Source organism: Bufo bufo, chromosome 1 (genome assembly GCF_905171765.1).
Source record: "Bufo bufo chromosome 1, aBufBuf1.1, whole genome shotgun sequence".
Classification (NCBI taxonomy): Eukaryota; Metazoa; Chordata; class Amphibia; order Anura; family Bufonidae; genus Bufo; species Bufo bufo.
Genome location: NC_053389.1, coordinates 230,122,236 through 230,149,909, shown reverse-complemented (window position 1 = coordinate 230,149,909; position 27,674 = coordinate 230,122,236).

Genomic DNA, 27,674 nt, shown 5'->3' with positions numbered 1-27,674 from the left:
GTGTTATCATTAATATCCCAAAAGTACCCCATCTCCTGTTTCACCAATTCATGAATATCATTATCCATTATAGAAATCCAATGGGGGTTCAATTTAAATAGAGGTCTTACTTTGTAATCATTACCCCCCCATGGTTAATTCAAGAGATAACGACCTGGCCTCATATTTCATTAAGTCTAAGATGTTTTTTATTTATCAAGGATAGGTTTATACTGGACATGCAATTTTCAGATTTACTTATACAAGAATAAGCTCTTTTCACCTTTCCAACCCCTCTCCATACATCCACATAACCTGCTTTCAGACAAAAATGTGCCACGGGTGACACTTGGGCTGAAGTATAAGTATCTCCCCTTAAAGAGATCCTATTTATTTCTGGATTCATGACACAGTTAAAGTCTCCAATAACTAGTGAGGAGCATTCAGGCCACTGATCCACAAAAATTAATAAGCAATTAAGTACGTATAAAGAGAAGGGGGGGTGGAATATAAACAAAAGCCAAAATATACAATCTTCCAGAGAGTTTCCCATAGAGAAAAACAAACTTCCCTTGCTTATCGGTAGAAGATGCCTCCCAGACAAAATCAACTCCCCTATGAATCAAAACTGTAACACCTCTGGAGTAGCTGGTAAAGCTAGAATGATAAGTCTGCGCAGCCTATCCGCTACCGAGCCGCAAAACCGACTCCTCAGTAGCATGAGTCTCCACCAAGCAAACAATCGCAGGTAGATGTCTCAGGACCTGGTCAAAAACTGCCTGTCTTTTAACCCCTTTAGGACCCTGCCATTTTTCACCTTAAGGACCAGGCCATTTTTAGCAAATCTGAAATGTGTCATTTTATGTGGTAATAGCTTTAAAATGCTTTTACATATCCAGGCCATTCTGAGATTGTTTTCTCGTCACATATTGTACTTTAAGACAGTGGTAAAATGGATTAAAAAAAATTCATTTTTATTAATAAAAAAAAAAAAAAGAATTTACAAAAAAGAATTGAAAAATTAACAAATTTCCAAATTTCAATTTCTCTACTTTAATAATAGATAGTAATACCTCCAAAAATAGTTATTACTTTACATTCCCCATATGTCTACTTCATGTTTGGATCATTTTGAAAATGACATTTTATTTTTTGGGGACGTTAGAAGGCTTAGAAGTTTAGAAGCAAATCTTAAAATTTTTAAGAATATTTCCAAGCCCCAATTTTTTCCGGACCAGTTCAGTTATGAAGTCACTTTCTGGGGCTTACATATTAGAAACCACCCATAAATCACCCCATTTTAGAAACTACACCCCTCAAGCTATTCAAAGCTGATTTTACAAACTTTGTTACCCTTTAGGTGCGCCACGAGAATTAAATGAAAATGGGAATGAAATTTCAGAATTTCACTTTTTTTAGCAGATTTTAAATTTTAATCATTTCAAGGTGTGTAGTGAGCACTTAGACCCATCAGGCATTTCACAGAATTAGGAAACGTTTGGCTGTGAAAATCAAAAATCCATGATACGGGAGCACATGGCCAGTGCCCCATATTGCGAACCCGCTGTTTGCGGTCTGCAATACGGCCAGGGCCGGGCAATGGCCACGTGCATGAGGCCTTGGCAAGCACCCAACAGATTAGGGAGGGTGCTTAGGGACTGGTGTTCCCCCTCCCCATTTCCCCTGGTTATGTGGGAGGGTTGAGTTGCCCCTATAATGGATAATGGGTTGTTGGGGGTAAGAGGGACAGCAAGGGTTAACACAAAGTCCACCTCCTTATAATTGTATAATGCCAATAGGGGTGGGGATGGAGCAGTAATCCCTCCTTCTCAGGAGGTGATATATACCTTCCCCCGGCCTCTGGACTTCCTCTTGTCCGTGGAAGCCAAGTTGTGCAGTACGTACCCAGCTGGCTCTGTCCACCCCAAGATGACCGCAAGGGACGCTTCCCTTAAGGATGCCCTCTTGGCGAGATACAATGAGGAGGGCGAGGGCTAGCTGCTGTTCCTGAGCAGCCTCAGCTCCCCTCGGCCCTCCTTCTCCTCCTCCTGCTGATATGATCAGGACAGAGCTGCCGCAGTCAGCAGGCAGTTCCGTCACTTCAAAAGGGGGTCGGCGGTTCGCACGGCGAACCAGCTTCCCCGCCAGTCTCCGGGCTGCCCGCACTCACCTCAGTCCCCCAGGGAGCGCATGCGCCGCGTCATCTGGCCATTTTGTTCGGGGCGCACAGCAGTGCGAGTTAGCCCTGCCCCTTCCGCTCGCAGCATTTCCCGGCGCTTTAGGGTCAGGCAGCACGTAGCAGGCGAGTTTTCTAGATAACATGGGAGCACATGGCAGTTCTGCAGCCCATGATTTCCCCCCTCCCCCCCCCCTCCCCCTCCTTCTCAGCCCACAGAGCCTGCAGCTGCATCAGGGGAGTGCAATGGGGGTGTTGCTATTGCCCCATGGCTGCAGATAATGTGCACATAGAGCAGTTGGTGGCAGCTGGTCTACAGATGGAGCCCCCTATTGTAGACACCCTGCCACCCCCTCCCCCTGCTGCCACTCCCAGATCTCGTAGGCACAGGGAGCTTTCTGTATCTTCCACTTACTCCCACAAAAGCAGGAGGCGCTACCGTCGCATTTCCCGCAGGCGCCGGTCCCATCGCCATTCCATGGATTCCGGGAGAAGTAGGCGCTCCAGGTCCTCTAGATGGCGCTCTCGTCATCTTCGGATGGATCGACAGGCGCATCTGAGGAGTCTGGCCTGATGTCACGGTCAAAGCGTAAGAGGCAGGTGCCTAGTCATGCATCCAGGACTCCCAGCCTGGTCCCAACAGCGGCACACCAGGTAGAGGTCCCGGAAACCGGTCCTTCATCGGCGACCACAACTTCTGCACCTGGTGAGTACCAATATACCGGGGCATGGGGGACGGGTGGGGTTAGTGCAGGCGTGGAATCAATGTTGAGAACGTTGTTAGACAAGTTGCAGGGCCCACCTCATCTTCCAACCCCTCTCCCTTCCCAGAAACCGTCTCCAGTATTGGCGGGGGTCCATAAGGACTCCTTTTGTGGTGTCAGCCCTCTGGCCTACCATGTGGAAGAAGCTTTTAAAGACAAAATCTGGTCCAACCAATACATTGATATATGGTCATTGATATCGCTGGACCAGCATACAATAGACAAGGAGAGTCGTTTTTCAGACAAGCCTTTTTATACGGAAACCAAGGGTGGCCAAGACCATGAATAATTGGTTGCAGGCTTTCTCTGTTTTGGGTTGTATCATGGGTCAACGTCACCCTGACCGTTGCTTGGAATTATTTGTCTACCAGGACACAATATACTGTACACTCTCCTATTTCACCCTGTTCTCCTTTTATAGTGTAGATGATGCCTCTCTATCCTTTCCCTACACCTTGAATAATCTTTCCCTGAACTTCTAAATCGAATTTTCAGCACAATGAAGTCTTTTCTACCACTGTCGATAGTGCCTGCTGACGTCTCTCCCTGCACCAAGTACACTGGAAAATGGCTGAATTCAAGATGGCTGAGGCTATTTATAGGGCTGTGACATCACAGGGGCTGCATGCACAGCATTGTAGGTGATCCCTCGTTCTCAGATTTCTTTGCTCCATGTCCTACCATGTGCAGCACCCATTTTTCGGGAAAAATGCGATTCATTACCATGAAGCGTGAGGAAATTCGGCTTCGGTGCGAATCTAATTTTTCCTGAAATTCAGATCAAATTCCACTGCAACTTTGATTCGCTCATCTCTACTCTTTATGGTTGGTTATGGACAGAATAGAGTTAAATCTGGCAGTCTTGTAGTTAGTTGCCGGGGTTATGGGCTGGTCTCACTCCCTGGTTAGAGAGTATCTAGTCACCAGAGCTAGAGGCAAGACGTGCATGTGTGTGCTCCTACCAAGTAGGCCCAAAGCAAAGCCTTATCAGGCAAACAGCATTCCTGAGACTGAAAAGCTGCCAGAGAGAATTACCCCAGAGTGGGAAAGAGAACAGACATTTCAGATGGTTTAGAACCACTTCAGAGGCTGAGTCGGGATAAAAACAGTAAGGTTCCACTCGTGTATAGAAAAATTAGCTTTCTGCTGTCGAAATGGTGTATTGCTTTAGTCACAAATGACGGAAATTGAAGCAGCTCACCTCCATCCATTATGTTGGTGCGTGAACACAGGGCTGGCTCTCAGTTGATATATGGAAAAGAGAAGTTTGTTTAGTCTTGAAACATAAAAAAAAAGTAAAATCTATTTCACTTACGTGTTTCTGGAGGACACCCTCATGCACACAAACTTATTTTCTTTCCGTGTCCGTTCCGATTTTTTTGCGGACCATAAACGGAACCATTATTTCAATGGCTCCGCAAAAAAAACTAAAGTTACTCCGTTTGCATTCCATTTCCGTATGTCCGTATTTCCGTTCCGCAAAAAAATAGAACATGTCCTATTATTGTCCGCATTAAGGGACAAGGATAGTACTGTTCAATTAGGGGCCAGCTGTTCTGTTCCGCAAAATACGGAATGCACACGGACGTCATGCGTATTTTTTGCACATCCATTTTTTGCGGACCGCAAAATACATACGGTCGTGTGCATGAGGCCTAAGGGTGGATGTCCACCAGAAACGTATTTTTCTATAAGTTTCAAGACTGAATAAAATACAATGGGGGAGATTTATCAAACTGGTGTAAAGCAGAACTGGCTTGTTGCCCATAGCAACCGTTCAGATTCGAAAATGAAAGGTGGAATCTGATTGGTTGCTATGGGCAACTAAGCCAGTTCTACTTTACACCAGTTTGATAAATGTCCCCCAATGAAATTGAACAAACTTCTTTTTTCCATATAGCTTTAGTGCCCACCACATTCTCAGACGGACTGGCCCCCCACATCTAAGATCTGCACCTCTCAGCCCAGGAAGTGCAGAACGAATTAAAAGGGGTTTCCAAGATTTTAATATTTATGACCTATCCTCAGCAAAGGTCATCAGTATCTGATCAGTGGGGGTCCGACACCTGTGCCTACTGTAGGTCAAGTGACCAATGAATGTGTTGTCACTGGCCTAGGGAAAGCAGCGAGAAGGCCGCGGAGTGAGGACAGCCACTGTACATCACTACTACTCATGTCAGTCGCTACTACCACTCCCCTCCTCCTGGCTCTCCCCCTGTAGGCCTCTGCACATGTTCAGATCCATCCTTCAACTGCCATCAGCCATATTTACTCTTAGAAGCTGTGTCAGTTAGGGCTCATTCAGACGACCATATTAACGAGTATGCATCCGTTCCACAATTTTGTGGAACGGATGAGGACTCATTCATTTCAATGGGGCCTCATAAGAAGCATCAGTTGTTCTGTTCCACGGCTCGCAAAATAGAGAGAGCATGTCCTATCGCGCACACGGCCGGATCCACAAATTGCGGCCCACCAAACACTACACCCATCTGAATGAGCCCTTTTAGGGAGGCAGCTGTGCTAGAAATGACACAGCCCTGAGCTGTGATAGTGAGAAAGCTTCAGCAGAAAGGACATGCCCCCTGAGAAAGGACACGCCCCCTGAGAAAGGACATGCCCCCTGAGAAAGGACACACCCCCTGAGAAAGGACACACACACTGAGAAAGGACACGCCCCCTGAGAAAGGACACGCCCCCTCAGCTGCCAGCCTGAAGAGAATCAAGCAGAGCAACTGAAGCAATGAACAGGGGAGCTCTGGATCAATGAGGTGTACTATATGATGTCTCATTTTTATTTTATTACATCAATCATGGCATAACCGCTTTAGGAGACTTTTTATCACTGCAGCAAAAGATATAATGAGAGTTCATAACTCACTCCAAAATTTTAAGGTCCTAGAATTGATTTTTTTTTTTTTGTTTCAGGTTCAATTGAATTAAAATTAAGTGATATGGTACGAGGAGCCAAAATATCTGGCCAATGCGCCATCAAAATGGCCAAAGATAAAGCCACACCGCGCTTCTCTATCTTTAGAAACAAGCGAATGAGAGGCTGGTGGCCATTTGTCAAACTCAGAACTGAAGAAGATGAAGAGAGAGAGGAACGAGAGACGAAGGATAAAAAGAGTAAAAAGAAAAAGAAAAAAAAGAATGTAAAACTGGAGGATGTGCAATACACTGATTCAAGTGGAAACATTTATATCCTGGCAGTAAGTAAAGTGAGGTAAAATAAAATACTACAAAGATGTAATAGACGAGGTGATATTACATGGAATAACTTTTCCCTGCTGACAAAAATTGGATATTTTTATAATTTGACCTGTGTATGACTACTTAATCTTAGATAATTTATTTTTATTTTTTTATAGTTTAGGCTTCAAGTTTATCCTTGGTATGTTATGGATCAAGAACTATGGGGGAGATTTATCATTCCCTTTATGCCTTTTTAAAAAATTGTCACATTTCCCCTTTTTCGACGCCCTCGCCACTTTTCTAAAAGGGGTGTGGCAAGGGCAGGGAAGGGGGTGTGGCGTTAATGAAGCCAGAAATCTACAGCAGCTCTGACCTGTCATAGACTTCTGGTTAGGCGCACGGACTGCATTAGGCACATTCTCCAGCAGCGCATGGGATATCAAGACAGCACATGGGATTATAGTCAATGGAAGGTGAACTGTGGTAGGCAGTTCCTCTGTCAGAACAGCCTGACGGCCTTTACCTTAAGCGCAGATGTGAAACTAGCATAAACTCTTTGGCTGCATAATGAAATATAAAGCAGCATTTTTTATGCCTGGCCCCAGCGTGATGTTGGAAGAGCTACTCTGCAGGGAAGGAGACAGATGATAAGTGGCAACAGCCATACATCAACTGTGAGGGACAGGAAGCAGATGATAAGATTTATCAGTAGTCTTGTCACCCATTGCATGCACAGAAATTTGCTATACAGAGTCATTCACATTGAGGCAGATATCTTTTTATTTAGAAAGCTGGAAAAATTCACTGGCCTTAGACATCCTGATTCCAAGTATTATATCACTATGACAAGGATATTATATTATAATTATGTTATAAGGATATTCTGTTGCTCCGAAGATAAAACATAATATATAATATGTAAAAAATTTAAAGGGGTTAATATCTGGTGTAATGCTCACCATTTTCCATATAATTATATCACTGCTAAAAACCACTGCTCTCCAGTGTAATTTTCACACTTTTCTTTTACTAATATCTGGAGGACTTTCCTCCATTTCTGTGGGTTGGCAGCAGCTCATCAAGCACCTGCACCCCCTGGAGGGCACTACAATCAGCTCTTGTAAACCCTTTCTTCCCCTGCACAAAAAACAGCCCCTCACACATGCAATGCAGTTTCCTTCAGTGAATGAATGAAAGGTGTCTGGGCTGCTTCTCCGTAAGATGACTACACCAGCAATGACAGGAGGAGAAGAGCAGGGAAGCTACTGAGTACAGTATGTTAGTCCACCAGTCAATCCAAGGTGGACCAGAATTTCAGGGCCCTGAAAAACAGCAGGGGGCGCTAACAGAGATGAAAATGTAATGTACATGAAAAATGCTCAATAGTTTTATTGTATGTATACTGCAATAATACTTCATTCATTGCATAGTAATACTTTTCGTGGGATAACAATTGGTGTTGAGCGAGCATGCTCGGCCGAACACCAGTTCAGCTCGAGCATCGCTATGCTTGGCACATCGCGGAGTGCGGCCGAACACCTCGTGTGCTCGAGCCAGTGTATTTAAATGTAATTTAGCATCTATATCTGAAAAGTTTCGGCTGGAATTGGATCCTATGCATATTACTATATGTAAATATATTATGGCTAAAAACATATATATATATAAAAAAAATCTGAAATGTTTCTGCCAGGATTTGAACTCCCAAGCTTGTACATTAGAGGCGACACTATACACTATACACTACACTATACAGCGAAATGTTAACCTGCACAGAAATATAAAATAAGTCTTCTGCTGAATAGGAATACTCACTAAATCAGAAACTACTATGAGGTTTTTCTGACATAGGTTAGCATTCAGCTTTATAGCTGAGTGGATAAGGTCCTTGCCTCTAATGTACAAGCTTGGGAGTTTGAATCCCAGCAGAAACTTTTCAGAAATTATATTTAAATACACTGGGTGTCCCCAAGCACTGACTCCCTATATGGACATAGCTATATATGGAGTCAGAGAAGGGACTCCTAAGCCGAACTAGAGGCCCCACACCCTACCCTATTCAGAGCCGGGGGTGCCTGGGGTTCTCCTATTGACCATTGTGCTCGGTAGAACATCCGAGCATCGCTCAACACTAATAACCATTTAATAAATTCCTGGTTGTTTGGTTTAGGGGAAAGTTGAAGCTGAATTTCAGCTTCTGACAGTGGAGGAAGCAGAAAAGAGTCCAGTGGGATTAGGGCGGAAGGAGCCAGAACCTCTGGATAAGCCAAAGTAAGATATATTTCAGTAATTTCCTTTTCAAATGTTTGTTTGCCAATGTCTCCCCTATGATCATGTTCCTTGTGGTGGTGCTCCATGGAACACAAATCATAAGCCTGCCATTTTATGGAGGTCTGTACATCAGATATACCTACTAGCTTCAGAAGATTGTGGGTATTTTAAGAATTATGTAATGAAAAAAGCTATCAAGACAAGCATAATTTCCAAATTTTTTAACATTTATAAATTGACTTAAAGGGATATTCCCATCCCAATGATCACTGTTAAATCTGTTAATGATTTGACAGTGATCAATTCCCACCCTTTTTGAGAAAATAAGTCCCCTCTTACCTGATCGTTGTCTTTCGTCTCCCCTGGTTACGGCCACCTCTCCAGTCGAATCCTGCCGGGCTGCGCTTGCGCAGAAGATTGAAGATTTTCTCCCAGCAGGGCCGCGCAATGTCTTGAACGAGCACGCCGCCGCGCATGCGCCATGATGACTTCTTCCTGGCCAGTATAGTACAGAGCCGCGAACGCGCACGCTGGCTCTGTACTATACAGGCCAGGTATAAGTCACCATGGCGCATGCGCGGCGGCGTGCGTGTTCAGGACATTGCGCGGCCCAGCCGGGAAAAAATCTTCAGTCTTCTGCGCAAGCGCGGTCGGGAGAAGAATCCAGGAAGTGAATGTCGCGCTCAAGGAAGGTAAGTATGAAAAGGGAAGATGGGAATACCCCTTTAAAGATCCTAAATGAAAATATGTGCATCTCAATAAATTAGAATATCATCGAAAAGTTTATTCATTTCAGTAATTCAATTCACCGTTCAGCATTTCCGTTCTCCTGCTCCGTTTAGGAGCAGGAAAACGGAAAGGACTTATTCGGCACATAACTGAGCCGAACGGAACCTAAGGACTCCATAGACTATAATGGCGTCCGTTAGGTTTCCGCTCAGAGGAAGATTTTTGAAGCAGGGACAAAAATCCTGCATGCACGACTTTTGTCTCCGCTCCAAAATCATCTTCTGAGCTGAAACCTAACGGACCCCATTATAGTCTATGGGGTCCGTAGGCTCCGTTCAGCTCAGTTATGTGCTGAATCCGTCCTTTCCGTTCTCCTGCTCCTAAATAAGCTGAACAGTGATGTGAACGAAGCCTAATGAACCCAAAAGTCAATATCTCAGAAAATTAGAACACTGTAGACTCATGGTGTCACACTCTAATCAGCACAAAACACCTGCAAAGGTTTCCTAAACCCTGAAAATACAGATAAGCCAGTGCCCTGACTCTACCTCTATTACAGGGATCAGCAACCTTCGGCACTCCAGCTGCTGGGAAACTATAACTCCCAGCATGCAACATGCTGGGCTGTTCTTATAACTCCTATAGAAATGAATGGAGCATTCTGGGAGTTTTAGTTTCAGAACAGCTGGAGTGCCGGAGGTTGCTGATCCCTGCTCTATAAGGCTACTTTCACACTGGCGTTTCTGGGTCTGCCTGTGAGATCCATTTCAAGGCTCTCACAAGCGGCTCAAAACGGATCAGTTCAGCCCCAATGCATTCTGAATGGATAAGGATCCGCTCAGAATGCATCAATTTGGCTCCGTCCAGCCTCCATTCCGCTCTGGAGGCTGCTTGCAGCATTTTGATGTCCGTCTGACGATGCAGAGCCAAACGGATCCGTCCTGACTTACAATGTAAGTAAATGGGGACGGATCCGTTTTCACTGACACAATATGGTGCAATTGAAAACGGATCCGCCTCCCATTGACTTTTAGTGTAATTCAAAACGGAGCCGTTTGCATTATCATGATCATGGTAATGCAAACGGATCCGTTCTGAACGGATACAAGCGTTGGCATTATAGGTGCGGATCCGTCTGTGCAGATACCAGACGGATCCGCACCTAACGCAGGTGTGAAAGTAGCCTTATCTGTACCAAACACGCCTTGTGCAGAATACTGTACATTTCTTTGTGTTATATGTATGTAGTTTACTCTGAGTGTTTTTATATGCTATATTTACGTTATATACCTTTTTTTCTATGAATTTTTTTCCATAAACATACATATTTTCATTTTACAGCCGTCCAAAAACCTCACTCAACTGGTTTGTGAACCCACTGAAAACGTTTGTCTTCTTCATCTGGAGGAAATATAAGAAGTACATCATTGCTCTAGTGATCATAGCCATTCCCACCATTTTCTTGGTCCTCATCCTTTACACCATGCCGGGATACATCAGTGAGAAGATTATTAATGGATAGGCATTATCAACGTTACGCACAGTGTAAATAATATAATGTTGTGAATTATTTTATGTGAAGGAAGTCCATGCTGTTTACACAATCACACTGCCCTATGTGAGCTCAACATGATCATAAGCGCCAAATTTAAGAAAACGGGTCAAATAATAGGTGTCTTTTTGAAGAATGGTTGCATTTCCCATGAAACAACAATTCTGGAGCATGTAGTCCTATGACTCTGTGATGTGCTATTCCTCTATTATTCCTGCCAGAAGTAATGAATAAATGAATTCCTAGCAGTTGGGGGGTGTCCCTGCACAGTTTGACACTATCCAATCAGTGCTGCTATTGTCAGTCTGTACAGAGACACACTCCCAACTGGTAACACCCATCTGGACCTTCATTCCAAATGGCTAGTAATGTATTTATAACTTCTAGCGGGAATAATAAAGGAATGGCACTACATAGAGTCAAAAGAATAGATGCTCCAGAATTGTTATTCCAAGGGAATGTAAGTAGTTACTACAACAGACATGTCGGGAGAGGTCGCAGGTCCTGCTTAAGTCCATGTTTGTTGCTAAATAAGGATTAATCTACCCTTTGAGGTAATCATTTTGCACCCTATAGGGTCCGATTTCTGTTTATTGCGACACATAAGGCAGTTCAGTGTATATCCCTGTATTAATGTGCCATATATATAAATGCAAGGGAATTGCTGACATATTTCCCCTATTTTTTAGGATTTTCCATTGGATTACTCTCTGGTGTTTCAGGGGCCTTTATGAAGGATCTCTCAGGTTAAGGGCTCATGCACACGACCGTTGTTGTTTTGCGGTCCGTTTTTCACAGATCCGTTGTTCCATATCTCAGATTTTTTTTTCTCTGATTTAAGTCCTCTTCCGTTCTGTTATTCCACAAAACATATCTATATGGTTTCCGTATGCGATCCATTTTTTGCGGATCGGAAACGGAAACAGTAACTTATTAATCACCTAACACATGAGCAATATGGGCTGGGCTTAGCATTTCTACAGAATGTGTTCCGTGTGCGTTCCATATTTTTTGCGGACCCATTGACTTGAATGGGGCCTCGGACCGTGATTTGCGGACAATAATAGGACATGCACTACTTTTTTGCAGAAAGGAAATGTGGAAGTACGGAAACGGAATGCACACGGAGTACCTTCCGTTGTTTTTGCCGACCCATTGAAGTGAATGGTTCCGCATACAGTCCTAAAAAAACCGGAACGGAAGCGGAAAGAAAATACGTTTGTGTGCATTAGCTCTAAGGATGTGAGAGGAACATCATATATTAAGGATGATTTCAGATTGCTGTGTATCACACTTTTATGTCGTCCACATTCATTTTCCACACATAAGAAGGACATGGGAAAATACAACTAAATACAACTTAAATTCCTCAGTTACTTATTAAAAATGCTGAAAATGTATATAGTTGGCAAGGTTGGCGCCTGTTTTCCTGCCAATCCACTTTTTGGGCCAGGCTGGATACAGTTGGGTGTTATGGAGGGGTCCTTACTCTTTATTTTTCCACCCTTAGATCAGTGGCCCAAGGGCATTTAACCCCTTAAATTCCTCAGTTACTTATTCAAAATGCTGAAAATGTATATAGTTTGCAAGGTTGGCACCTGTTTTCTTGCCAATCCACAGTTTGGGCCAGGCTGGGTACAGTTGGGTGTTATGGAGGGGTCCTTACTCTTTATATTTCCACCCGTAGATCAGTGGCCCAACAGAGTTTAACCCCTTAAATTCCTCAGTTACTTATTCAAAATGCATATTTTTTCATCCATTTTTCACTATCGTTTTTTTTTAGTAAAAACACAAATAATCTAGATTTTTTTTTATTAATCTGATTGTTCACAAATAATATTTAACATTTATGTAGAAAAAAACTGATTTACTGCAGAGGAATAAGAGAAAAAAAGGTTTATTTGTCATAGTAATGTATAAGAAACTGCCGAATAAGAAACCAACTTCAGTGAATAAGGAACTGGACGAATAAGAAACCAACTTCAGCCTCGTAACGACATAAATCTGTAACCCCACAGATAATCATGCCGTGCCAGCACCATCTGCTGGATGTCTGAGAGAATTACAGCACATCAACAAGGTTACTGTGATATTAGGATGCTAAGGATTTCAGTTTACATGGACTGTATATACATGCATGCAATCCCCTGTAATAATCACATAGCTCTCTTATCTGCTTGTCTCTATAATCTACTTATGGCTGTATTACATACAGTGATGTAGCAGGCGATTGTCGGGTGGGAAGCGTTCCTTCTCGGCTATCGCCTGCTCGTCAGTGGAGGAGACCACTATACACTGCCAGATCATAACTAACAAGTGTTCCTACAAACGCTTATTACTGATGATCTGCCTGACAATTGGCCAGTGTAACACAGCTGTTAGTCTACTTAAGATCTCCTTTAGGCCTCATGCACACGACCGTTGTTTGGGTCCGCATCCGAGCCGCCAAATGCGGACCCATTCACTTCAATGGGGCCGCAAAAGATGCTGTGCTGTCCACATCTGTGGATCCGTTCTGCGGCCCCGCTAAAAAATATAACATGTCCTATTCTTGTCCGCGCTTTGCGGACAAGAATAGGCAATTATATTGCCGGCGCCCGTTCCGTTCCGCAAATTGCAGAAGGCAACACGGGCTGCTTCAGTTTTTTGCGGATCCACAGATTGCGGACCGCAAAAAAACGGCACGGCCGTGTGCATGAGGCCTTAGACGAAATTAGATTTTTACTTGTGTCACTAAAACAGGTCCCCTGTTATTTTTTCATTAAATGGAAATGGCACTTTAATCTTTTTATTCATGTTTACAATTTTAAATGAACTTTTCCCCATGAAAATACAATCTGCAGACATCATGTCATAGAGCAGGAGGAGCTGAGCAGATTGATACCTAGATACGTGGGAAAATATTCATTATAACTTAAAGAGGTTATCCCATGATTAATATAAAAAATTAAAATCAGACATCATATAGTACATAACAATTACTTTCTAACAAAGTTAGAACCAGCCCTGTACCTCACATGAATCCATGTTCTGTATTTTCCCGGGGGGGGGGGGGGGGGGGGGGGGGATGGACGGGGGGGGGGGGTGGTGTCCTTTCTGCTGCAGGTCAGGGGGCATGTTCTTTCTCAGGGGTTGTGTCCTTCTGCTGCAGTTCAGAAGGCATCCCCTTTCTGCTGCAGGTCTCTCCCTGTAAGGCTACTTTTACATAACAATAAAAAAAAAAAACAGTCCATTTTTTACAGACTTTTTTCAATGATGCCTTTCTGTAAAAATGGACATTAGAAAACGGTCCCTTTCAATTGTATGGGGGCTGTCGGCCAGTGAAAACGGAAAGAATAGAACATGCAGTGCAGTGTGAAAAACCCCATGGACTACCATTGTTCTTAAAACGGGCAGGTCAGTTTTTCACTGTTGTGTGAATGTAGCCCAACTGTCACAGCTTCTAACAGAAGATCTTGCTGGTGGCAGTCGAAGGATAGAAGTGAGCATGTGTGACCATCTCAGTGAGCTTTGACAAATGTAGATTGTGGGGAAAACACCTCTAAGTTAAATCCCTGCTCGTTCTATACTTAGGAGTCCAATGGGTGGTCCTTTGAGTGACTGACCTATTTCTTAGTATGAATACTGATATAGGGAAAGTTGTCAATCACTGATAGGACCACCCACTGGACTCTAAGCATAGAAATATGTAAGTGAATAGAAGTTACGCTGACTCTTTTTCCACAAAACTATTGTCGTCGCAATTCATGCGACTCTCCTTCTTCTTTGTGTGGTGCCAAATCAATTAGAAGAATAAGTATGTGTACACCATACTGCCTTATAATGAGACCAGACAAACTAGGTGGTTTCATGAAAGCATCTTCTCATCTTCTCTGAGCCATTGGTAGAAGAGAGCCTTTATTCCCAGTACATTCACTTAAATAGCAGACATGACATCACCAAAAGGGGTGTTCCTTAAGAAGAGACTATTGGCTCCTTAACCTGATAGGAGTGGTTTCACTGAGTCTATAGGTGTATTTGAAGACTGTAATGTAATCCCCTCTTCCCCCTCCCTCATTGACCTTCTCATACATATGGTTTGCAGCCATCTAGTGGACAGAAATGTGTACTACAGAATATTCTCATTATATATGCGTAAAATAATAAATCCTTCTCTCACAAATCCCTCATTTTGCGGGCAATAGACCAGAGGTGAACAGGCAAAGTGAGGTACTCTCCCAACGCCCTAAACAGCGAAGAGCTGGACTTTCCTTATTGCTTCACCAGGTCCCCTCAACTCCCTTTTCGGGTTTGCCTTCACCTTGTCCTATTTACCCCGCAACCATCAACAAGGTTTTATTTACTTCAGGATGGAATAATCTTTGTCTTTGACAGGGGCACAGCACATATACATAGTGTGGGCATGGATGTATTATACATTTTCAAAAACAATTTTCCTAAAATGTAGAACTATATGACAGCCTGTTAAAACCAAATTTTAATAACATTGTAGTTGCTGAACCAGTTCCCAAAACATTATTCTGGCCATGATATTAATTTCAGAATTTTTCCCGTCAGTTCATTTGATAAAGTTCATCAGTTTCTTCAGATCCTTGGTGATCCTTCCATCAGTTTCTTCAGATCCTTGGTGATCCTTCCATCAGTTTCTTCAGATCCTTGGTGATCCTTCCATCAGGGGCAGTGTTGTCCGGGGTGTAGATGCAGCAGTTCCTGTAGACCCCTCCTTTTTCTGCTGTCAAGGACCAGTCGGTTCTGTAGAGTCATCACTGGAAAAGAGCTCAGTTGTTCCACCATTCTCTGCACAGCATCACAGATATAATTCACAAATCTCTGTTGATGACAATAGATATGTTAATCCAATAAAAAAAAAAATATTTTTATTTTTTTTATTTTTACTAATCATGGGAGTTAATGACTCAAATCCTGCAACTATCTGACTTTTAGCTTTAAATTAATCAGAAACTCTTCTACAGACTCCTATGGCATCCATGTATAAACGTGAGTCAAAGGATGTAGGGAGTGACCTCCTTAGTCGTGACCGGACATTGTTTTCTGATTTGATCCCACTCAGGAGGTGAGAATAGAACAAATGGCATCAGTACCCGATCAGGACTTGATCAGGTACATTGACCACTTCATTCCACCTGCATCCTGGGTCGGAGTTTCAAATCTCCACACAATCACCAGATATCTGCGTTTTGATCATTTTGGTTGATAAACCAACTGTCAGAGTAAACGTTAGAGTCACTACTTGTCGTCTTCATCTGAATTATGTAAGAACAATATCCTGGAGGGAAAACACCAAAGGGCTTTCCTGTATAAATCCTGTCTCTAAGGTCAGTTTGTCATTATATTTTAAATTGGCCAAATATTTAACGCCAATTATAGGTAAGGATGTAGGAGCCACAGATGCTACTGAACTTTGAGGTTTCTCTCTTACCAACATTCTAGATTTGCCTAGGGGTTCTTTGTCACTTACACATGCTCCTAACACATATATCCCCAAATCCTGTTCTATAGGATTTCTAATGGACAGGAACAGAGGATTACACTCATCATGTTTACAACTGTTTGGTGGGGTTCCCTTCAGGACAGTCATCCTTTGCGACAAACCTTCACCTTTACTGACTCTAGAGGTAGTTTCCACTGGTATATATTCACAACACTTCAGATTAGTACTCCATTCTGTTAATTTCCAATATCCACAGTTGGTATGGTCATATTTAAATACAATTACCATAGACTGGGTCAGTCCCCGTCACACAGATGTACTTATCAGACCAAAACCAAGTGTCCTATCTGTAATCTGTCTTACAGTCCACTATACTGCAAAAGTCAGCTTAGTTGTTCCTGACTCATCTTGATAATATAACACCGTTGGAATTTGATTTGACTGTGATTTCCCCTTTGTACAATATGGAACAAACAATAAGGCATGAAACAACATTATGGCTCTTATAGTCCTGGCACTTGATTGCAATACGATCAGTTTCTCCTTGCAATTCGACAGCAGTGGCGGCGGTTATCAGGACTTGATGTAGATCTTCAAACCGTAGCTCTAGGACTTTCCGCCCGTCTCTTGTTTCACCAATACCCAATCTCCTGATTGTAAAGAATGAATCGCTTCTATACAGTCTGGATTCTAGGAAACAACTAAAACTTGGAAATACACATTAGACAATAAATTGTGCAACAGACAACATAATTTGGAAAACTACTATGCTGCATCTGGAACTATTGGGGAAATAGACACCTAATCCAGGAGAATTCCCAAAGAGTACTTCATGAGGACTTAGGCCTATCTTCCGGTTAGATGTATATCGGAGGAAGAAAAACCCCAGGGATAGGTACTCTCACCTCAGTCAGTATCTTTTAGCTGTAGCCTTTGCTACAGGCCAAATCCGAATATCCTGGAAAGAGATCAATATAGACACAGACATATTCACACTGTTCCACCTTTGTTCTGAATGTAGTCAATCCGCAGTCTCTGAAATGGGTAAGATGACCTTGGCATATGCCTTCCTGGAACTCCCATAGTACTCCCATCATTATTACAGCATTCACCTAGTGGCAGCATTGTTGACCCCAGAAGCCGTCCATCACAGAACCCAATCACACCTTCTCTCTCTCGATTTGCCCATGTTCTAAATCCATCCTCTTTAGGTAGAGCGCCCTCTGAAGGAAGAGTTTATTACCAACTCTCCAGAGTCCTATTATCACTTCTACCTTTATCCTTTGATGTTTCCTTTCAGCCTCTGTAACCTGTATCTGAAAAAGGCAAACTTTTTGGAAGTCCACTGGCCTTAAGCCATCCTATATCACACAGATTTCCACTTAGGGTAGACTTCAGGTAATAATGTAACCTCTACCTCCTCAGGCAGCATCAGGGCATCAAACATCTTTCATACACTCAGCATTCATTATTGATGGGCTTAGCCATGGATCCAACAAAATCTCTGCTTCACCAGATTAGACCATAATAATGAGTGATACCGAAGGCATACCTGGATGTTAGCAGTCTTACCCTCAGCCATCTTACCAACCTCAGCGAGTGTCTTCAGCTCTGTCTCCTGCACTACCATTGCTGGACGGAGTGGTTCTTTCTTGACAACATCAGATTAAGTAGGAACAGCATATCCTGTCCGAAATGATCCATCTTCCAGGAACCTGAAATGATCTACCAGAAACTCAAAAATGTGGTTATTAATTGGAGACATTAAATTTGAATTTCAATTTTTATATTTTTATTTACTACTCCCAGAAAGCACTTTTTATTTTTATTTACAGAGGTGGGAAAAAGTATTTGTATTTACTACTCCCAGCCTCCCCCCTTCCAGATGCAGCAGAGTAATCGGATCTAATTTTGCACACCCTTAAGACAGTGATTAATTGGTGAGAGGAGTAGGAATTGTATTACTAGATGCTCCTACACATGTGATACTACCCTCAGTCATGAGAGATCATGGAACATGTTTGCTATGAGGCAATGTAATTAGATCCTAAGGACTGTATAGATAACAGGGATCCAGTATTTGATTCTGGGTTGTTAATTTCCTATGGGTGTTTCATTTGAAGGGGCTGAACATTTGTCTTCCTCCCACAGGCGAGGAAGTGGGCAAATACATACAAAGTCTTCCCCCCCCCCCCCCTTTGTGGGAGGACTGATAGGCAGCCACGCCCGCCTTAGGTCTTTGTTTGATTTAACTTTAACAATATGACAAAATAGGGACAAAATGAACTTCTCTCAAGCCTAGCCAACACTAGACCTTTCTAGATGATTCTCAAGTTCATACACAAAGGCAGCACTTAGGATTTTCTCATGCATAGATAAGGTAATCTCAAAAATCCAAATCCACCCAACTTTCCTGGAGTCTAGTGAAAACTTTCTGCACACTCTCTGTGTCCTGATGACAATGTGACTGACTGATGACCTAAACGCTTCCTTACAGACTCACTGATCTTCACTATGCATTAAATCCCCAGCTCTACATTGGACTCAATTTTCCAAATCTCATAAATAATATGAGAAAACTCTCCATATTTTAACTAATTTTCTATAAAGCAGCATAAGTAAGTCCTCTGAATTGGGAATTCTATTCATCATGGCAAAATTGATGTTACTACTGGGTGTGGAAGATGTCATACATCATATAATGATGCAGATATCCCTACACTTTCACTCATACCTGAATAAGGACTTAGAATGGGTGCAATCTAGATTGATAGGACACTTCCAACTAGCATCATGGGAATATTTCTAGTAGTCATCATAGGGGCAATTACTGCAGGTACCTTTTTAACTGATGGGACATACAATTGGGAAGGGTTATTTTCAGACATCACTGGATATAATCCAGTGTTGGAAACTATGATAGGATTGTGTCTTGTCTCTAAGATCCACAAACAAACAACATGTTACTCGCACACACACTCATCCCCCATAAGGCCTAAGGAAAGAGTTTTTGGGGGGTGGGGAAGGCTAGAGGGAGCAGAAGGCACAGTGGGTGGTGCTGATTAGCACATTCCAGCACATGGTGTAGAGGAGGGGCTGACAGAAAAAGCAATAGGTAGTCTTTGATGGACCACAAGACCCAGGATTACTTTTTTTTTACAACACATGTGGTGGGGGGAAGGGAATGCCGCATGGCCAACTATCTTTGTTCCCTTACCACACCCAAATCCTCCATTTTACTATAGCAGTATTGTCCATTCTCCTCAATTACTTTCAACTTTCCATATACACTTTTCCACAAACTTTAATTTAATCTATTTCCTACTGCATTTGCAACATCTAGGGGGAACTTTTACACAAAACTGCATATTTACGGATAATACCGGAAATCGCTGCTACTTAGTATGACAGAATGCTTTCAACTTTTATTTCTAACTGAAACTTTTCCTTTCTTTTCTCGCATCAACTGAGCCACCGTTAATATCTCTTTACTCTGTCCTGCAACATTCGAATTTCCCATTATTGTAGTTGCACAAAGCTCTAACAATTGCTACTTATCAAACCCGCAAACTTAAGCGTAGTTGCACAAAGCTCAAACGGAATCCGATTACTATAAGTAATCGCCACCGAACCCACAAACTTAAGCGCAGTTGCACACAGCTCAAATGAAATAATAGTATTGAACCCACAATCTCTCAAAGTGAAGACCCCTAGTCAATTCACCGGGATACAAAATCTTAATAACTTCCAATTGCCTATGACAATTGGTATTAACCCTTTTCCCAAAATTCTCGTCAGAACCTTGGCTGGGAACTAATTCTACGTCACAGGATATCCGGCTCAGCTGTCTAACAACTTCAGTTTAGTTTCAGCATGTTCTACCACACAAAGAAGGAATATTTCAACAGGTTCTTTCTAACAGACAGATCAGCTATAACTTGAACCCTTTTATCGCGATAACACCAATTCAACTCTTGAGAACCCACAAAAGCGGAAGTTACAGAGGAGATTTGTAAGAAATAAAGCTTTCTTACCTTGCCGGCATGTGATCTCGTCTGATGGTTCCGTTTAAGTCGCTCTCGTGGCGTTTGAATCGGAAGTTACGCAAGCTATCTGCCCCACGCTTGGCGCCATTTTGTCGTCGCAATTCATGCGACTCTCCTTCTTCTTTGTGTGGTGCCAAATCAATTAGAAGAATAAGTATGTGTACACCATACTGCCTTATAATGAGACCAGACAAACTAGGTGGTTTCATGAAAGCATCTTCTCATCTTCTCTGAGCCATTGGTAGAAGAGAGCCTTTATTCCCAGTACATTCACTTAAATAGCAGACATGACATCACCAAAAGGGGTGTTCCTTAAGAAGAGACTATTGGCTCCTTAACCTGATAGGAGTGGTTTCACTGAGTCTATAGGTGTTTTTGAAGACTGTAATGTAATCCCCTCTTCCCCCTCCTTCATTGACCTTCTCATACATATGGTTTGCAGCCATCTAGTGGACAGAAATGTGTACTACAGAATATTCTCATTATATATGCGTAAAATAATAAATCCTTCTCTCACACTATATATCAATCTGCTCAGCTCCTCCTGCTCTATAACCTGCTGCCTGCACTTTGGACACCATGTTCATCATGGCAGTTTCCCTTTAAACCTTGATCTAAGGATGTCTGAATGGACAGACTGTGAACTTATGACTTTTGTGTTTAAGGTTGGCTGCATGTTGCAGGACATATGATACTAGAGGAGAGGACACAAATAGAAGTTTCCAGATGTGAACCCTGGCACAACTGAGAAGCAACATGTGCAGCAGTGACACGGCACTACATGCTGCTTCTAGCTTAAAGGGATTCCCCAGGATTTACTCATTGATGACCTATTCTCAGGATACGTCATCAATATGAGATTGTCTGGGTCCAACTCCCGGCACCACCACTGTTCAGCCATGTGAGGAGGCCGCAGCACTCCCGTGACTGTTGTAGCCTCCTGAATAGAGTTGAGCGAACACCTGGATGTTCGGGTTCGAGAAGTTCGGCCGAACTTCCCGGAAATGTTCGGGTTCGGGATCCGAACTCGACCCGAACTTCGTCCCGAACCCGAACCCCATTGAAGTCAATGGGGAGCCAAACTTTTTGGCACTAAAAAGGCTGTAAAACAGCCCAGAAAAGGGCTAGAGGGCTGCAAAAGGCAGCAAAATGTAGTTAAATCCCCTGCAAACAAATGTGGATAAGGAAATGAATTAAAATAAAAATAAAATAAATAAAAAATAACCAATATCAATTGGAGAGAGGTCCCATAGCAGAGAATCTGGCTTCATGTCAGCAGAGAATCAGTCTTCATGTCATAGCAGAGAATCAGGCTTCACGTCACCCAACATTGGAACAGTCCATTGTCATATAATTTAGGCCCCGGCACCCAGACAGAGGAGAGAGGTCCCATAACATAGAATCTGGCTTCATGTCAGCAGAGAATCAGTCTTCATGTCATAGCAGAGAATAATGCTTTACGTCACCCACCACTGGAACAGTCTATTGTCAGATATTTAGGCCCAGGCACCCAGGCAGAGGAGAGAGGTCCCATAGCAGAGATTCAGGCTTCATGTCAGCAGAGAATCAGTCTTCATGTCATAGCAGAGAATCAGGCTTCACGTCACCCAACATTGGAACAGTCCATTGTCATATAATTTAGGCCCCGGCACCCAGACAGAGGAGAGAGGTCCCATAACAGAGATTCAGGCTTAATGTAAGCGACTCAGCAGAGAATCAGTCTTCATGTCATAGCAGAGAATCAGGCTTCATGTCACCCACCACTGGAACAGGCCACTGTCAGATATTTAGGCCCAGGCACCCAGACAGAGGAGAGAGGTCCCATAGCAGAGATTCAGGCTTCATGTCAGCAGAGAATCAGTCTTCATGTCATAGCAGAGAATCAGGCTTCACGTCACCCAACATTGGAGCAGTCCATTGTCATATAATTTAGGCCCCGGCACCCAGACAGAGGAGAGAGGTCCCATAACAGAGATTCAGGCTTCATGTAAGCTAATCAGCAGAGAATCAGTCTTCATGTCATAGCAGAGAATCAGGCTTCACGTCACCCAACACTGGAACAGGCCACTGTCAGATATTTTTAGGCCCCGGCACCCAGACAGAGGACAGGGTCATTCAACTTTGGGTTGCCCCGCAATATAATGGTAAAATGAAAATAAAAATAGGATTGAATGAGGAAGTGCCCTGGAGTACAATAATATATGGTTAAGGGGAGGTAGTTATAAATGTCTAATCTGCACAAGGGATGGACAGGTCCTGTGGGATCCATGCCTGGTTCATTTTTATGAACGTCAGCTTGTCCACATTGGCTGTAGACAGGCGGCTGAGTTTGTCTGTAATGACGCCCCCTGCCGTGCTGAATACACGTTTAGACAAAACGCTGGCCGCCGGGCAGGCCAGCACCTCCAAGGCATAAAAGGCTAGCTCTGGCCACGTGGACAATTTGGAGACCCAGAAGTTGAATGGGGCCAAACCATCAGTCAGTACGTGGAGGGGTTTGCACACGTACTGTTCCACCATGTTAGTGAAATGTTGCCTCCTGCTAACACGTTCCGTATCAGGTGGTGGTGCAGTTAGCTGTGGCGTGGTGACAAAACTTTTCCACATCTCTGCCATGCTAACCCTGCCCTCAGAGGAGCTGGCCGTGACACAGCTGCGTTGGCGACCTCTTGCTCCTCCTCTGCCTTCGCCTTGTTCCCCTGTGACATTTGGGAATGCTCTCAGCGCGTCTACCAACGTGCGCTTGTACTCGCACATCTTCCTATCACGCTCCAGTGCAGGAAGTAAGGTGGGCACATTGTCTTTGTACCGTGGATCCAGCAGGGTGGCAACCCAGTAGTCCGCACACGTTAAAATGTGGGCAACTCTGCTGTCATTGCGCAGGCACTGCAGCATGTAGTTGCTCATGTGTGCCAGGCTGCCCAGAGGTAAGGACAAGCTGTCCTCTGTGGAAGGCGTAACGTCATCGTCCTGCGTTTCCCCACAGCCACGCACCAGTGATGGGCCCGAGCTGCGTTGGGTGCCACCCCGCTGTGAACATGCTTCATCCTCATCCTCCTCCACCTCCTCCTCATCCTCGTCCTCCTCGTCCTCCAGTAGTGGGCCCTGTCTGGCCACATTTGTACCTGGCCTCTGCTGTTGCAAAAAAACTCCCTCTGAGTCACTTCGAAGAGACTGGCCTGAAAGTGGTAAAAATGACCCCTCTTCCTCCTCCTCCTCCTCCTCCTGGGCCACCTCCTCTTCCATCATCGCCCTAAGTGTTTTCTCAAGGAGACATAGAAGTGGTATTGTAATGCTGCTAATAGCATCATCGCCACTGGCCATGTTGGTGGAGTACTCGAAACAGCGCAACAGGGCACACAGGTCTCGCATGGAGGCCCAGTCATTGGTGGTGAAGTGGTGCTGTTCCGCAGTGCGACTGACCCGTGCGTTCTGCAGCTGAAACTCCACTATGGCCTGCTGCTGCTCGCACAGTCTGTCCAGCATGTGCAAGGTGGAGTTCCACCTGGTGGGCACGTCGCATATGAGGCGGTGAGCGGGAAGGCCGAAGTTACGCTGTAGCGCAGACAGGCGAGCAGCAGCAGGATGTGAACGCCGGAAGCGCAAACAGACGGCCCGCACTTTATGCAGCAGCTCTGACATGTCGGGGTAGTTGTGAATGAACTTCTGCACCACCAAATTCAGCACATGCGCTAGGCAAGGGATGTGCGTCAAACCGGCTAGTCCCAGAGCTGCAATGAGATTTCGCCCATTATCGCACACCACCAGGCCGGGCTTGAGGCTCACCGGCAGCAACCACTCATCGGTCTGTTGTTCTATACCCCGCCACAACTCCTGTGCGGTGTGGGGCCTGTCCCCCAAACATATGAGTTTCAGAATGGCCTGCTGACGTTTACCCCGGGCTGTGCTGAAGTTGGTGGTGAAGGTGTGTGCCTGACTGGATGAGCAGGTGGAAGAAGAGGAGGAGGAAGCTGAGTAGGAGGAGGAGGAGACAGGAGGCAAAGAATGTTGCCCTGCGATCCTTGGCGGCGGAAGGACGTGCGCCAAACAGCTCTCCGCCTGGGGCCCAGCCGCCACTACATTTACCCAGTGTGCAGTTAGGGAGATATAGCGTCCCTGGCCGTGCTTACTGGTCCACGTATCTGTGGTTAGGTGGATCTTGCCACAGATGGCGTTGCGCAGTGCACACTTGATTTTATCGGATACTTGGTTGTGCAGGGAAGGCACGGCTCTCTTGGAGAAGTAGTGCCGGCTGGGAACAACATACTGTGGGACAGCAAGCGACATGAGCTGTTTGAAGCTGTCTGTGTCCACCAGCCTAAATGACAGCATTTCATAGGCCAGTAGTTTAGAAATGCTGGCATTCAGGGCCAGGGATCGAGGGTGGCTAGGTGGGAGTTTACGCTTTCTCTCAAATGTTTGTGAGATGGAGAGCTGAACGCTGCCGTGTGACATGGTTGAGATGCTTGGTGACGCAGGTGGTGGTGTTGGTGGTACATCCCATGTTTGCTGGGCGGCAGGTGCCAATGTTCCTCCAGAGGCGGAGGAAGAGGCCGAGGCGGCAGCAGCAGAAGAGGCCGAGGCGGCAGCAGCAGAAGAGGTAGCAGGGGGAGCCTGAGTGACTTCCTTGTTTTTAAGGTGTTTACTCCACTGCAGTTCATGCTTTGCATGCAGGTGCCTGGTCATGCAGGTTATGCTAAGGTTCAGAACGTTAATGCCTCGCTTCAGGCTCTGATGGCACAGCGTGCAAACCACTCGGGTCTTGTCGTCAGCACATTGTTTGAAGAAGTGCCATGCCAGGGAACTCCTTGAAGCTGCCTTTGGGGTGCTCGGTCCCAGATGGCGGCGGTCAGTAGCAGGCGGAGTCTCTTGGCGGCGGGTGTTCTGATTTTGCACACTGCTCCCTCTTTTGCTACGCTGTTGGCTCGGTATCACCACTGCCTCTTCCTCCGAACTGTGAAAGTCAGTGGCACGACCTTCATTCCATGTGGGGTCTAGGACCTTATCGTCCCCTGCATCGTCTTCATCCCTGACCTCCTGTTCAGTCTGCACACTGCAGAAAGACGCAGCAGTTGGCACCTGTGTTTCGTCATCATCAGAGACGTGCTGAGGTGGTATTCCCATGTCCTCATCATCAGGAAACATAAGTGGTTGTGCGTTAGAGCATTCTATGTCTTCCACTGCTGGGGAAGGGCTAGGTGGATGCCCTTGGGAAACCCTGGCAGCAGAGTCTTCAAACAGCATAAGAGACTGCTGCATAACTTGAGGCTCAGACAGTTTCCCTGGTATGCATGGGGGTGATGTGACAGACTGATGGGCTTGGTTTTCATGCGCCATCTGTGCGCTTTCTGCAGAAGACTGGGTGGGAGATAATGTGAACGTGCTGGATCCACTGTCGGCCACCCAATTGACTAATGCCTGTCCCTGCTCAGGCCTTACCATCCTTAGAACGGCATTGGGCCCCACCAAATATCCCTGTAAATTCTGGCTGCTACTGGGACCTGAGGTAGTTGGTACACTAGGATGTGTGGCTGTGGCAGAACGACCACGTCCTCTCCCAGCACCAGAGGGTCCACTAACACCACCACGACCATGTCCGCGTCCGCGTCCCTTACTAGATGTTTTCCTCATTGTTACCGTTCACCACAATAAGAAAAATATTATTTGGCCCAATGTATTGAATTCAAATTCAGGCCTTTTTTTACAGACACCTAACACTATCTGGCTATCTATTTAGGTACCGTATTACACTAATACAGGCACAGCAGTAATGACAGATTTAGCTGAATATAAATTTGAGGCCTATTATTTAGGCGCTGGGTGACAGGTATACGTTTACGGACAGAATTAGACTTGGATATGCACAGTAGCGTGTGTGTGAAGTTATTGAGAATGACCCTATCAGCACCTTGAATCTAATATACCCTTTTAGGGATAGATTTAAAGTAGGCCTGATACAGCAGAAACCACTAATTTAGGAAATTGCTAGGTTGGGAATTGTATTTCAACCCAGAACAAAAACTGTGCTTTGACGGACACAAAATAACTTGACCAGCTACAGCAATAACCACAGATTTAGCTGAATATAAATTTGAGGCCTATTATTTAGGCGCTGGGTGACAGGTATACGTTTACGGACAGAATTAGACTTGGATATGCACAGTAGCGTGTGTGTGAAGTTATTGAGAATGACCCTATCAGCACCTTGAATCTAATATACCCTTTTATGGATAGATTTAAAGTAGGCCTGATACAGCAGAAAACACTAATTTAGGAAATTGCTAGGTTGGGAATTGTATTTCAACCCAGAACAAAAACTGTGCTTTGACGGACACAATATAACTTGACCAGCTACAGCAATAACCACAGATTTAGCTGAATATAAATTTGAGGCCTATTATTTAGGCGCTGGGTGACAGGTATACGTTTACGGACAGAATTAGACTTGGATATGCACAGTAGCGTGTGTGTGAAGTTATTGAGAATGACCCTATCAGCACCTTGAATCTAATATACCCTTTTATGGATAGATTTAAAGTAGGCCTGATACAGCAGAAAACACTAATTTAGGAAATTGCTAGGTTGGGAATTGTATTTCAACCCAGAACAAAAACTGTGCTTTGACGGACACAATATAACTTGACCAGCTACAGCAATAACCACAGATTTAGCTGAATATAAATTTGAGGCCTATTATTTAGGCGCTGGGTGACAGGTATACGTTTACGGACAGAATTAGACTTGGATATGCACAGTAGCGTGTGTGTGAAGTTATTGAGAATGACCCTATCAGCACCTTGAATCTAATATACCCTTTTAGGGATAGATTTAAAGTAGGCCTGATACAGCAGAAAACACTAATTTAGGAAATTGCTAGGTTGGGAATTGTATTTCAACCCAGAACAAAAACTGTGCTTTGATGGACACAAAATAACTTGACCAACTACAGCAATAACCACAGATTTAGCTGAATATAAATTTGAGGCCTATTATTTAGGCGCTGGGTGACAGGTATACGTTTACGGACAGAATTAGACTTGGATATGCACAGTAGCGTGTGTGTGAAGTTATTGAGAATGACCCTATCAGCACCTTGAATCTAATATACCATTTTAGGGATAGATTTAAAGTAGGCCTGATACAGCAGAAAAAACTAATTTAGGAAATTGCTAGGTTGGGAATTGTATTTCAACCCAGAACAAAAACTGTGCTTTGACGGACACAAAATAACTTGACCAGCTACAGCAATAACCACAGATTTAGCTGAATATAAATTTGAGGCCTATTATTTAGGCGCTGGGTGACAGGTATACGTTTACGGACAGAATTAGACTTGGATATGCACAGTAGCGTGTGTGTGAAGTTATTGAGAATGACCCTATCAGCACCTTGAATCTAATATACCCATTTATGGATAGATTTAAAGTAGGCCTGATACAGCAGAAAACACTAATTTAGGAAATTGCTAGGTTGGGAATTGTATTTCAACCCAGAACAAAAACTGTGCTTT